This window comes from Pelobates fuscus, chromosome 1 (genome assembly GCF_036172605.1).
Source record: "Pelobates fuscus isolate aPelFus1 chromosome 1, aPelFus1.pri, whole genome shotgun sequence".
In the NCBI taxonomy this organism is placed as follows: Eukaryota; Metazoa; Chordata; class Amphibia; order Anura; family Pelobatidae; genus Pelobates; species Pelobates fuscus.
Genome location: NC_086317.1, coordinates 28821915 through 28836947, shown reverse-complemented (window position 1 = coordinate 28836947; position 15033 = coordinate 28821915). Strand labels below are relative to the sequence as shown.

At 43.6% G+C, this 15033-nt stretch overlaps 1 protein-coding gene across 2 annotated transcripts in view; it reads right to left on the bottom strand.

Annotated features, from left to right (window-relative positions):
• DSCAM (DS cell adhesion molecule) overlaps positions 1 to 15033 on the bottom strand; it is a 563650-nt gene that overhangs the window by 175211 nt on the left and 373406 nt on the right. The gene's annotated exons all lie outside the window — the stretch shown is intronic.

Sequence of the window (15033 nt, the reverse complement as noted above, 5' to 3'; positions counted from 1 at the left end):
CCTGTGTTTATTATACATTATCCCCCCCATAGCCAGTAACCTGTGCTTATTATACATTATCCCTCCATAGCCAGTAACCTGTGTTTATTATACATTATGCCCCCACAACCAGTAACCTGTGTTTGTTATACATTACCCCCCCCATAGCCAGTAACCTGTGTTTATTATACATTATCCTCCCCATAGCCAGTAACCTGTGTTTATTATACAGTATCCCCCCATATCCAGTAACCTGTGTTTATTATACATTATCCTCCCATAGCCAGTAACCTGTGTTTATTATACATTACCCCCCATAGACAGTAACCTGTGCTTATTATACATTATCTCCCCATAGCCAGTAACCTGTGTTTATTATACATTATCCCCCCACAACCAGTAACCTGTGTTTATTATACATTACCCCCCCACAACCAGTAACCTGTGTTTATTATACATTACCCCCCCACAACCACTAACCTGTGTTTATTATACATTATCCCCCATAGCCAGTAACCTGTGTTTATTATACATTATCCCCCCCATAGCCAGTAACCTGTGCTTATTATACATTATCCCTCCATAGCCAGTAACCTGTGTTTATTATACATTATGCCCCCACAACCAGTAACCTGTGTTTGTTATACATTATCCCCCCCATAGCCAGTAACCTGTGTTTATTATACATTATCCTCCCCATAGCCAGTAACCTGTGTTTATTATACATTATCCCCCCATATCCAGTAACCTGTGTTTATTATACATTATCCTCCCATAGCCAGTAACCTGTGTTTATTATACATTACCCCCCATAGACAGTAACCTGTGTTTATTATACATTATCCCCCCCATAGCCAGTAACCTGTGTTTATTATACATTATCCCTCATAGCCAGTAACCTGTGTTTATAAATTATTATACATTATCCCTCATAGCCAGTAACCTGTGTTTATTATACATTATCCCCCCATAGCCAGTAACCTGTGTTTATATATACATTATCCCCCCATATCCAGTAACCTGTGTTTATTATACATTATCCCCCCATAGCCAGTAACCTGTGTTTATTATACATTATCCCTCATAGCCAGTAACCTGTGTTTATTATACATTATCCCTCCCATAGCCAGTAACCTGTGTTTATTATACATTATCCCTCCCTTAGCCAGTAACCTGTGTTTATTATACATTATCCTCCCATAGCCAGTAACCTGTGTTTATTATACATTATCCCTCCCATAGCCAGTAACCTGTGCTTATTATACATTATCCCCCCATAGCCAGTAACCTGTGTTTATTATACATTATCCTCCCATAGCCAGTAACCTGTGTTTATTATACTTTATCCCTCCCATAGCCACTAACCTGTGTTTATTATACATTATCCTCCCATAGCCAGTAACCCGTGTTTATTATACATTATCCTCCCATAGCCAGTAACCAGGACCGGTGCTAGGATTTTTAGTTACACAGGCGAAGATGCATTTTGGTGCCCCCCACCCTCGTTCAAAATAAGGTTCATACAAACACAGAAATAATCATACAGACATACAGACACAGACAGAGACATACATGCAGGCATATAGACATACATACAGAGGCATACTGTCATACAGACACATACATACATACATACATACATAGACATACTGAAACATACATACAGAGACATCCAGGCATACAGACACATACATACATACAGGCATACAAAGACAGACACATACATATATACAGGTATACAGAGACATACAGGCATACAGACACATACGTACAAAGACATACAGGCATACAGACACATACATGTGTACATACAGAGACATACAGGCATACGGACACATACATTTGTACATACAGAGACATACAGGCATACAGAGACCTACATACATACATACATACATACATACATACAGAGACATACACAATTACATACTTACATCAGTTCAATCTTGTCCCCTGGATGCATGCTGTCTGGCTCCTTGGAGTCCTGTCCTGCAGCCCAGCGCCATCACAGGGCGCCAGCTGCGCTGTGTGGTACACAGGGAGCAGGGATATGATGTCATTCATATCCTCGCCCCCTCCACACAGCCTGCGGCAGACACCAGGGTAGGTGCAGTGGCGTACACATGACCCATGGGGCCCCAGTGCGCAAATTGATCCGTGCCCCCCCCCCATCGCGCTTACTCTGCGCGGGCCGGAACTCATGGCGGCGGGCACCTGGTCGCAGGGATGTGACCCCTGCGACCGCGGTATGTACGCCAGTGCATGCAGATGCACACACAATTAAAGGACCACTACAGACACCCAGATCACATCAGCTCAATGAAGTGGTCTGGGTGTCAGGTCCCTCTAGTTTTAACCCTGCAGCTGAAAACATAGCAGTTTCAGAGAAACTGCTATGTTTCACCGAGGGTTAATCCAGCCTCTAGTGGATGTCTCACTGACAGCCGCTAGAGGAGCTTCCGCTATTATAAAACACTGAACGTCCATAGGAATCATTGATTAATGCTTTCCTATGGGCGGTTTGAATGCATGCGCGGCAAGAGCATTCGGAGCTGAGAGGCGGAGGGATCCCCAGCGCCAAGGGAGTCTGGCGCTAGAGAAAGGTAAGTGCTGAAGACACACACACACTCTCACGAACAGATGCATACACACCAGCTAACAGACACACACATTTACTGACAGACACACTCAGCGACAGACATACATGCACACTCACTTAGAAAACATACACTCTCACTGACAAACACACACTCACTAACAGACATCAAACAGACTCACTAATACACACACAAACACACTCAGTAAGAGACACACAGTAACACACTTACTGACACTCACTAGCAGACACACTCACTGACACTCACTAGCAGACACACTCACTGATACTCACTAGCAGACACACTCACTGACACTCACTAGCAGACACACTAGCAGACACACACTGACACTCACTAGCAGACACACACTGACACTCACTAGCAGACACACACTGACACTCACTAGCAGACACACACTGACACTAGCAGACACACTCACTGACACTAGCAGACACACTCACTGACACTAGCAGACACACTCACTGACACTAGCAGACACACTCACTGACACTAGCAGACACACACACTGACACTCACTAGCAGACACTCATTGACACTCACTAGCAGACACACACACTGACACTCACTAGCAGACACACTCACTAGCAGACACACACACTGACACTCACTAGCAGACACTCATTGACACTCACTGACACTCACTAGCAGACACACACACTGACACTCACTAGCAGACACTCATTGACACTCACTAGCAGACACACACACTGACACTCACTAGCAGACACACTCACTAGCAGACACACACACTGACACTCACTAGCAGACACACTAACACTAACACATGTTTTTTTTTTTTATTTAATCCCCCAGCCTCCTTACCTTGTTGGAGTGCTGAAGGGATTCCCTGGGGTCCAGTGGTGCTGCTGGGCTCCTGGGCTCCCTGGCTCCCTGGCTGGCAGTCTCCCTGGGTGAGGTGGCTGTCTCCCTGGGTGGCTGGCTGGCTGGCTGGCTGGCTGTCTCCCTGGCTGGCTGTCTCCCGGGCTGACGGGCGGGCGTGAGGGAGCACTCTCCCATGTGTGCTTCCTCTTCAGCTCCCTCACGCACCGCGTAGGGATGCCGGCGCCGGAAGATGACGTCATCTTCCGGCTCCGGTATCAGTATGCGGCGCGCGAGGGAGCTGAAGAGGAAGCACACATGGGAGAGTGCTCCCTCGCGCGCCCGCAGAACCGAGCGCTAGGCCACACTAAAATAGGTCGTCGGCTGGAGGGGAGCGCAGTGCGCTTCCCTCCTTCCGGTCAGCCTGATTTTGCGCCCCCAGGGCCGGTGCGCCCTGAGGCGGCCGCCTGGGCCGCCTTATGGTAGCGCCGGCCCTGCCAGTAACCTGTGTTTATTATACATTATCCCTCCATAGCCAGTAACCTGTGTTTATTATACATTATGCCCCCACAACCAGTAACCTGTGTTTGTTATACATTATCCCCCCCATAGCCAGTAACCTGTGTTTATTATACATTATCCTCCCCATAGCCAGTAACCTGTGTTTATTATACATTATCCCCCCATATCCAGTAACCTGTGTTTATTATACATTATCCTCCCATAGCCAGTAACCTGTGTTTATTATGCATTACCCCCCATATACAGTAACCTGTGCTTATTATACATTATCTCCCCCATAGCCAGTAACCTGTGTTTATTATACATTATCCCCCCATAGCCAGTAACCTGTGTTTACTATACATTATCCTCCCATAGCCAGTAACCTGTGTTTATTATACATTATCCCTCCCATAGCCAGTAACCTGTGATTATTATACATTATCCCTCCATAGCCAGTAACCTGTGTTTATTATACATTATGCCCCCACAACCAGTAACCTGTGTTTGTTATACATTATCCCCCCCATAGCCAGTAACCTGTGTTTACTATACATTATCCTCCCATAGCCAGTAACCTGTGTTTATTATACATTATCCCTCCCATAGCCAGTAACCTGTGTTTATTATACATTATCCCTCCATAGCCAGTAACCTGTGTTTATTATACATTATCCCCCCATAGCCAGTAACCTGTGTTTATTATACATTATCCCCCCATAGCCAGTAACCTGTGTTTATTATACATTATCCCTAATAGCCAGTAACCTGTGTTTATTATACATTATCCCCCCATAGCCAGTAACCTGTGTTTATTATACATTATCCCTCCCATAGCCAGTAACCTGTGTTTATTATACATTATCCCTCCATAGCCAGTAACCTGTGTTTATTATACATTATGCCCCCACAACCAGTAACCTGTGTTTGTTATACATTATCCCCCCCATAGCCAGTAACCTGTGTTTATTATACATTATCCTCCCCATAGCCAGTAACCTGTGTTTATTATACATTATCCCCCCATATCCAGTAACCTGTGTTTATTATACATTATCCTCCCATAGCCAGTAACCTGTGTTTATTATGCATTACCCCCCATATACAGTAACCTGTGCTTATTATACATTATCTCCCCCATAGCCAGTAACCTGTGTTTATTATACATTATCCCCCCATAGCCAGTAACCTGTGTTTACTATACATTATCCTCCCATAGCCAGTAACCTGTGTTTATTATACATTATCCCTCCCATAGCCAGTAACCTGTGATTATTATACATTATCCCTCCATAGCCAGTAACCTGTGTTTATTATACATTATGCCCCCACAACCAGTAACCTGTGTTTGTTATACATTATCCCCCCATAGCCAGTAACCTGTGTTTACTATACATTATCCTCCCATAGCCAGTAACCTGTGTTTATTATACATTATCCCTCCCATAGCCAGTAACCTGTGTTTATTATACATTATCCCTCCATAGCCAGTAACCTGTGTTTATTATACATTATCCCCCCATAGCCAGTAACCTGTGTTTATTATACATTATCCCCCCATAGCCAGTAACCTGTGTTTATTATACATTATCCCTCATAGCCAGTAACCTGTGTTTATTATACATTATCCCCCCATAGCCAGTAACCTGTGTTTATTATACATTATCCCTCCCATAGCCAGTAACCTGTGTTTATTATACATTATCCCTCCCTTAGCCAGTAACCTGTGTTTATTATACATTATCCTCCCATAGCCAGTAACCTGTGTTTATTATACATTATCCCCCCATAGCCAGTAACATGTGTTTATTATACATTATCCCTCCCATAGCCAGTAACCTGTGTTTATTATACATTATCCCCCCATAGCCAGTAACCTGTGTTTATTATACATTATCCCTCCCATAGCCACTAACCTGTGTTTATTATACATTATCCTCCCATAGCCAGTAACCTGTGTTTATTATACATTATCCCCCCCATAGCCAGTAACCTGTGTTTATTATACATTATCCTCCCCATAGCCAGTAACCTGTGTTTATTATACATTATCCCCCCATATCCAGTAACCTGTGTTTATTATACATTATCCTCCCATAGCCAGTAACCTGTGTTTATTATACATTACCCCCCATAGCCAGTAACCTGTGTTTATTATACATTATCCCTCCCATAGCCACTAACCTGTGTTTATTATACATTATCCTCCCATAGCCAGTAACCTGTGTTTATTATACATTATCCCCCCCATAGCCAGTAACCTGTGTTTATTATACATTATCCCCCCATAGCCAGTAACCTGTGTTTATTATACATTATCCTCACATAGCCAGTAACCTGTGTTTATTATACATTACCCCCCACAGACAATAACCTGTGCTTATTATACATTATCTCCCCCATAGCCAGTAACCTGTGTTTATTATACATTATCCTCCCATAGCCAGTAACCTGTGTTTATTATACATTATCCCCCCCATAGCCAGTAACCTGTGTTTATTATACATTATCCTCCCCATAGCCAGTAACCTGTGTTTATTATACATTATCCCCCCCATATCCAGTAACCTGTGTTTATTATACATTATCCTCCCATAGCCAGTAACCTGTGTTTATTATACATTACCCCCCATAGCCAGTAACCTGTGTTTATTATACATTATCCCTCCCATAGCCACTAACCTGTGTTTATTATACATTATCCTCCCATAGCCAGTAACCTGTGTTTATTATACATTATCCCCCCCATAGCCAGTAACCTGTGTTTATTATACATTATCCCCCATGGCCAGTAACCTGTGTTTATTATACATTATCCTCACATAGCCAGTGACCTGTGTTTATTATACATTACCCCCATAGACAATAACCTGTGCTTATTATACATTATCTCCCCCATAGCCAGTAACCTGTGTTTATTATACATTATCCCCCCACAACCAGTAACCTGTGTTTATTATACATTATCACCCCACAACCAGTAACCTGTGTTTATTATACATTATCCCCCCATAGCCAGTAACCTGTGTTTACTATACATTATCCTCCCATAGCCAGTAACCTGTGTTTATTATACATTATCCCCCCATAGCCAGTAACAAGTGTTTATTATACATTATCCCCCCATAGCCAGTAACCTGTGTTTATTATACATTATCCCCCCATAGCCAGTAACTTGTGCTTATTATACATTATCCTCCCATAGCCAGTAACCTGTGCTTATTATACATTATCCCTCCCATAGCCAGTAACCTGTGTTTATTATACATTATCCCCCCCATAGTCATTTATCGTTGGACCTAGGCAGCATGATGTCTTAGGCCGGCCCAGAGAGTGAGTGAGTGAATAATATAATATACCGTATTTATCGGCGTATAACACGCACTTTTTTCCCCTGAAAATAGGGGAAAAATCGTGGGTGCGTGTTATACGCCGATATCCCATAATTACTTACCTGTCCTGAAGCGTGGGCCGGCTTCACAGCGCGCACCGCGGTACAGGAACTTTAATTTAAGGTTCCGGTTTCCGGCGGGACTGAAAGGAAGTGTGCACACTATTGTGCACACTTCCTTTCAGTCCCGCCGGAAACCGGAACCTTAAATTAAAGTTCCTGTACCGCGGTGCGCGCTGTGAAGCCGGCCCACGCTTCAGGGCAGGTAAGTAATTATGGGAGGGGAGGGGGAGGAAAGTACACTATGGGAGGGGAGGGTGAGGAAAGTACACTATGGGAGGGGAGGGGGAGGAAAGTACACTATGGGAGGGGAGGGGGAGGAAAGTACACTATGGGAGGGTAATGGGGGAAGTACACTATGGGAGGGGGAGGAAAGTACACTATGGGAGGGGAGGGGGGGAAAGTACACTATGGGAGGGGAGGGGGGGGAAGTACACTATGGGAGGGGAGGAGGGGGAAATACTATGGGAGGGGAGGGGGGGAGAATACTATGGGAGGGGAGGGGGGGAGAATACTATGGGAGGGGAGGGGGGGAGAATACTATGGGAGGGGAGGGGGGAGAATACTATGGGAGGGGGGGAGAATACTATGGGAGGGGGGGAGAATACTATGGGAGGGGGGAGAATACTATGGGAGGAGGGGGGAGAATACTATGGGAGGAGGGGGGAGAATACTATGGGAGGAGGGGGGGAATACTATGGGAGGAGGGGGGAATACTATGGGAGGAGGGGGGGAATACTATGGGAGGAGGGGGGAATACTATGGGAGGGGGGGGAGAATACTATGGAAAGGGGGGGGGACACTATGGGATGAGGGGGGAATACTATGGCATGAGGGGGGGGAATACTATGGCATGAGGGGGGAAATTTCCTGGAATTTCTTTCTAAAAATGAGGTGCGTGTTATACGCCTGTGCGTGTTATACGCCGATAAATACGGTATATGTTCAGAAACATATTAGTAATATATGTAAATCGGGTTCATGCAAAGAGGGTGAAAAGGTGTTAAAGAAAAACACACTTATTGCATCAAATTTACAAAGTCAAACTTTTAAAAGCTTTTAAAAGCTTTCCTCATTTCTTTCTCGGGATGAGGTATATATCGGTTGTAGACTGAGGATTTCCATCTGCCCAATCTTTTAATAATATGCACTGGAGTGTCAGTGTTGAAGGAGACCAAAGCTGCCCCTATTCTAAATGAAAGACCCGAGACATGGATACAACCCAATCTTAGGAGTAGTGTTCTGATGTAGAAGATGAATTTAGCCGTAGTCAGAGGGATTCAATGAGAGTAGTGGTGAAATGTGTGTGGCATGACTGAGTGTGGGCAAGTAAGAGTCAAGTATTTTAACTGGGCACTAGTTCTAGGTGGGATAAAGTGGTATAGCGGATGGATGAGTAGTTTGGTTCGTTTTAGAGGTTTGTAGAGAAAGTACCGTATTTATCAGCGTATAACACGCACGGGCGTATAACACGCACCTCATTTTCAGAAGGAAATTCCAGGAAATTTCCCCCCCTCTCATAGTATTCCCCCCCCCCTCATCCCATAGTGTCCCCCCCCTTTCCATAGTATTTCCCCCCCCCCATAGTGCCCCCCCCCTTTCCATAGTATTCTTCCCCCCCATAGTGTTCCCCCCCATTCCATAGTATTCTTCCCCCCCATAGTATTCTCCACCCCCTCCCATAGTGTTCCCCCCCATCCCATAGTGTCCCCCCCTCCCATAGTATTCTTCCCCCCCTCCCATAGTGTCCGTCCCCCCTCCCATAGTGTCCCCTAGTGCACTTTCCCTCTTGTCCCATAATTACTTATGTGTCTTGAAGCGTGGGCCGGCTTCACAGCGCGCACCGCGGTACTGGAACTTCAATTTCAGGTTCCGGTTTCCGGCGGAACTGAAAGGAAGTGTGCACACTATTGTGTGCACACTTCCTTTCAGTCCCGCCGGTACTGGAACTTCAATTTCAGGTTCCGGTTTCCGGCGGGACTGAAAGGAAGTGTGCACACTATTGTGTGCACACTTCCTTTCAGTCCCGCCGGAAACCGGAACCTGAAATTATAGTTCCAGTACCGCGGTGCGCGCTGTGAAGCCGGCCCATGCTTCAAGACAGGTAAGTAATTATGGGATATCGGCGTATAACACGCACCCATGATTTTCCCCCTATTTTCAGGGAGAAAAGGTGCGTGTTATACGCCGATAAATACGGTATATAGTGATCATGATTTTTAGCGATATCCAATATTTTTAAGGTGGTCTCAAACAAACATAAAATGCTATATAAAATTTGTGGGAATATCGAATAGTCGTGTACGGTAAATCAGAGAGGGCTCAGAATGTCGAACCATCGATCAGTATCCAACCTTGTGCAAATGGGGAGTTTGCGGTTGTGCAAATGGACTGTTTGCGGTTGTTTGTTGGTGCGTTAAACGGGGAGTTTGGTCTGTCACTGTGAAGCGGGCGTAACCCTTACACTACCTGATCGATACAACATCATACCTGATGTTTTAAAGCACGTTATTCCAAACAATTTAGGAATGTTAGGTGATTTAAGCCCTTTATGGATTAAAACCAGACTCTGCATCAACTATGTACTTTTCCATGGGAGTTTTGCCATGGATCCCCCTCCGGCATGCCACAGTCCAGGTGTTAGTCCCCTGGAAACAACTTTTCCATCACTATTGTGGCCAGAAAGAGTCCCTGTGGGTTTTAAAATTTGCCTGCCTATTGAAGTCTTGTTCATGTTCGCGACATCACTATTCTCTGTTCCTCATTCTTGAGTCCTCTACCAGAGGCCTGAGATTTCAAAGTTCTGCACATTATCTTAGCTACACTCTTCTGGACAGCAATCTCAGATGTCATACCTGGAATCTGTAGAAGCCACTCTCTCAACTTGAGGGTCACAGACCAGAGTCCTTTTATCACAACTGGGACTACTACTGCCTTCACTTTCCACATCCATTCTAGCTTCTCATTTAGTCCTTTGTTATTTGTCCAACTTGTAAAGTTCCTTATTCTTGATGCTATAATGACTAGGTATTGCCACATCCACCACCACTGCAGTCCTCTGTTTCCTGTCTACCTCTACGATGTTGGGTTGTTCGTCCAGTATGTTCTTGTCTGACTGAATTTGGAAGTCCCACAGCATCATAGCTCTGGGACTACCCTTTTTGTTTTCTCCCATTTGGTTTTAGGTGGGTCAAGCCTATATTCTGTGCAGATGTTTCGGTACTCAATCCCAGTAACTTGGTTGTGCTTCTCAGTGTATGCTGTTCCTACTAACATCTTACACTCTGCTACAATGTGCTGGATTGTCTCAGAGGCCTTTTTCTCAAAGTCTGCACCTAGTGTTGGCACCAGATCAGTAGAAACAAGTAGATTCCTGCTTCTACTGATCTGGTGCTAAGTGCCAACATTTCAACATAGTAGAGACGTATTGGATGCCGCACTCACCAAGTAACCCAGGTGCTCTGAAACCAAGGCTGGCCAGGCCTCCCTTCCAAGATATGCAGAAAAAAGTTCAGGCACTCCGGGAGCCTTATCAAGCTTGATAAAGACCCAGTAGGGTCAAAACCTTGCTGTTTTTGCACCAATAAAGCTGCTATTTTATTTTTATTTATTAATTCTTTATTTTTCTGTGCATTTAGGTTGAACATACATGCTTGTGGTACCCCAAAGGCATTCCACTCGCTTATACCAGTAACATTTGTGACAATGGGGCATTTAGAGGCTTTTGCACGTTTTTATATTTAAAATGAAAACAAGTTAAAACATAGGTAGTATTGAATCTTAACCCCTTAAGACAATTACGTCCTTTTTAAAGCGGCTCTAAACGCCGCCGGGCGTAATTGTACGCCCTCCGTTTTTTTTTTTTACTTACCCGGTCGCCGGCGATCCCGCGCCGACGATCGCGGTTGGGGGGACTCCCAGGGAGCCCCCCGCGGCACGTCTGCCCTCTTCAACCCCCCAGGGCCATGTGAGAGTGAGGTCCTTGCGAGGACCTCACAATCCCATGGCTGGGATAGCTGGCTGCAGCAATGCCAGCAGGGGGACTAACTGTAATGACAGGTAGTCCCCCTGCTGGCTGAAATCAAATTAAAATAAATTAAATAAGTGTAAAAAAAATATATATATACTTAGATCATATATATATTATATATATATGATCTAAGTATATATATATATATACACATATACATACACACACATACACCGTCTAGGTGTATTTTACTATTAATATATATATAATTATATATATATATTAATATCAAATTACACGTAGACTGATACTGATTAAATATATATATAATTATTGCTATATATATATTTATATATAATATAAAAAATATATATAAGTAAGTAAAAAAAGAAATAAAAGAAATAATTAAAAATAAATAATAAAAAAATATATAGATGTGTGTTATTTCGCTCTAACTGTATTGTGATATTAATATATATATTTATATCAAAATACATGTAGAACAAAATAATATATATCTACATACATAAATATATACGTATATATCACTATATATATACCTATATATAAATACATATATTAATTCTACACATATATTTATGTAATATTTTTACATAATTAGGTATCCTAATTAATTACAATTAGCGGGACCTGCCTGACAACCCATGCCGAAAGTATAGGGAATTTAATTTGCTAGCACTATATTTAACCCTATAACTTTCCAAGACACCATAAACCTGTACATGGGGGTACTGTTTTACTCAGGAGACTTCGCTGAACACAAATATTAGTGTTTCAAAACAGTAAAATGTATTACAACGATGATTTCGCCAGTAAAAGTGATGTTTTTTGCATTTTTCACGCACAAACAGCACTTACACGGATGATATTATTGCTGCGATACTTTTTACTGTTTTGAAACACAAATATTTGTGTTCAGCGAAGTCTCCCGAGTACAACAGTACCCCTCATGTACAGGTTTTATGGTGTTTTCAAATGTTACAGCGTCAAATATAAGGCTTGTGTTTCATTTTTTTCACATTAAAATTCGCCAGATTGCTTACGTTGCCTTTGTGACCCTATGGTAGCCCCAAGAATGAAAATTACCCCTATGATGGCATCCATTTGCAATAGTAGACAACCCAAGGTATTGCAACTGGGGTATGTCCAGTCTTTTTCAGTAGCCACTTAGTCACAAACACTGGACATACTCCATTTGCAATACCTTGAGTTCTCTACTATTGCAAATGGTATGCCATTATGGGTGTAAATTTAATTCCTGGGCTACTATACAGTCTCAAAGGCAACGTTACCAATCTGGCGAATTTCCATTTCAAATGTAATGTGCTATATTTGACCCTGTAACTTCCCAAAACACCATAAAACCTGTACATAGGGGGTACTGTTTTACACGTGAGACTTTGCTTAATGCAAATATGTGTATTTTATTGCAGTAAAAGCTAACAGTATTATGACATTGACAGTTAAAATGTCACGTAGAACTAAAAAAATAACAAAATGTCTTATTTTCTCCCATTTTTTCATATTAAATTATGTTTCATAGCTAAATATTTGATATTAAATGAAAGCCCTGTTTCCCCTGAATAAAATGATATATAATAAGTGGGGGTGCATTTAATATGAAAGAGGTGAATTACGGTTGGACAGACATATAGCGCAAATGCCAGGTTTTGTTTACGTTTTGTTTTGTTCACAACTTGTACATTTGGCTCAGTCCTTAAGGGGTTAAGTAAGAAAAGTACATTAAGAATAACAATGCTGCAACTGCTAAAATACATGTTTATCATTTTGATCAACCTTGTCTATGCAGTGAATAATGTGTTATCAGGGTAGATATGCATATATGATTATAATGTTGAGTTGCAAGCTATTGCCGAGCTGTGAACACGTGTAGTGAGTATTAAAGGCGGTAGGCCTCTCGCTAGTGTCGGCTGTCGCCTAGTGTATAGATGTGACCCCAGGCATTAGGCTGCTAGGTATAAGGTGGTAGCACGTCTAAATAAACAAATTATAACAATGTAAGTTTTTTCTTGGGACTGGAGTGTCCGCCAATGCCCCTTACGGTAATACCAGTTCCAGTCCTGGATCAGCCGACCCCGCACATGGGCCACTTGGGATAGACAGTCTCTGCGACTGGGGAGGGCAAGGGTCCCTCTCTGGCTTGATTGTTTTCGGCAGTAAGCTGTGCTGTGGCTTGGTAGGTTGCTGTATACCATGATTGCAGAGTATAGGCTTGCTGGTCTAAGGTGCTGTATCCAGGTGCTTTTCTGGGGCTTTGTGGCTGCCTGGCTGTCCCGCTCTTATTTGTATGTGAGTGGTTGCATGCACCCAGTTTGCTCCGGACCTTCGCCCGCCGCCGTTGTTGCTGGTGCTTTTTGGGCTGCTTGTCCACCCCGAAGGCCCGCAGTGGAACTCCGTAGTGGCGTCGGCGGGTCTCAGGACGGATCCATGAGGACACCATCTGAGCCAGTAGAAGGTAAAACACTCCCGTCACATAGTGTCGCGTATAAACTCGAGCAAGTCGGTCCAGGGCTTCCAGGTGTTGCGAGTGTGGGTAGCTGTCTGCGTGCTCCCTCTTTGGCCCTTCCTGGGCGGGCATTTTAGGCATGCTTCGACACACTTGTGTCTCAGCCGACTGTTTAGCCGCGTTTCTCTGCTTCAAACTCTGTCCGCTTATCTGGCAGGGACCGGGATGACCCCCACCGGTCCAGAGGGGGGGGGAGAGGTGTAGGAGATCTTTATTGATTCTGGGGGTTCCGGCGTCGAGGAGAGTGGCCGCCTCTCCCCGACATCTACTCCCGCAGGACGCAAGTTGTGTGTCGGGCCTCCGGCTCCGACAGGCTCCAGAAAGGGTTCCTCCGATTCTGTGGTGCACTCCCATCTCGGGTGGCGCACCCCGATGGGTTTTTGAGCTTCATGGCCGCCGGTAACGGCTTTATTTCTGCCCCGCCCGGCGGGAGCTCTTTCCCCACACGTCTGTGCTGCTTGGCGGTCAGACTCCGCCCCGAAAGCTGATATTTTTTGTTATCCCGGAGTGCCTGAACATTTATTTATTCAACATTTCAACATAGTCAAGAAGAAACTAGTGTCACTAGCTGGATATATATTAATTTAACTCTTTGGGTGCCTGCACTTCTTTGCATTCCTTGTGTGAGCTATACTGATTGAATATGTAATACACTACTCTGTATGGATAGAACCGAGTCCACGTTAAAATGTTTGTGTGACTTCTCAGCTGGATAAGATCAAGTGACTGCCTCATTCAGAGTGACAAAATTATGCATTGCACATCATAGAAATGTTTGAATATGAGTATCTTTTTTCATTACTTTAGATTTAGGAAACATCGTTCAGACAAATTATTGTTCTTCTCACATGGGAAATCCGACATCGTGATCTTCATTAAAAATTTCATATACCACGGTTACGGTCGCTGTGTGCTCATGTTATCTTGTCACACGGACTGCAAGCTACTTTATGCAGCTGTCAAAAGAAGTGCAATTCTATGATGTATTGTTTAATATTGCCACGCAGGGTTCCAAATTCTAATATCATTTCATGAAATACTGCATAATAGTTTAATAACACTGATTAGAATTTTTCCGGAAAAAAAAAAAAGTGTCAAAAGCTAAAAATGTTCCGAATGCTAGTAATTATAAAAAAAAAAGTTTGCA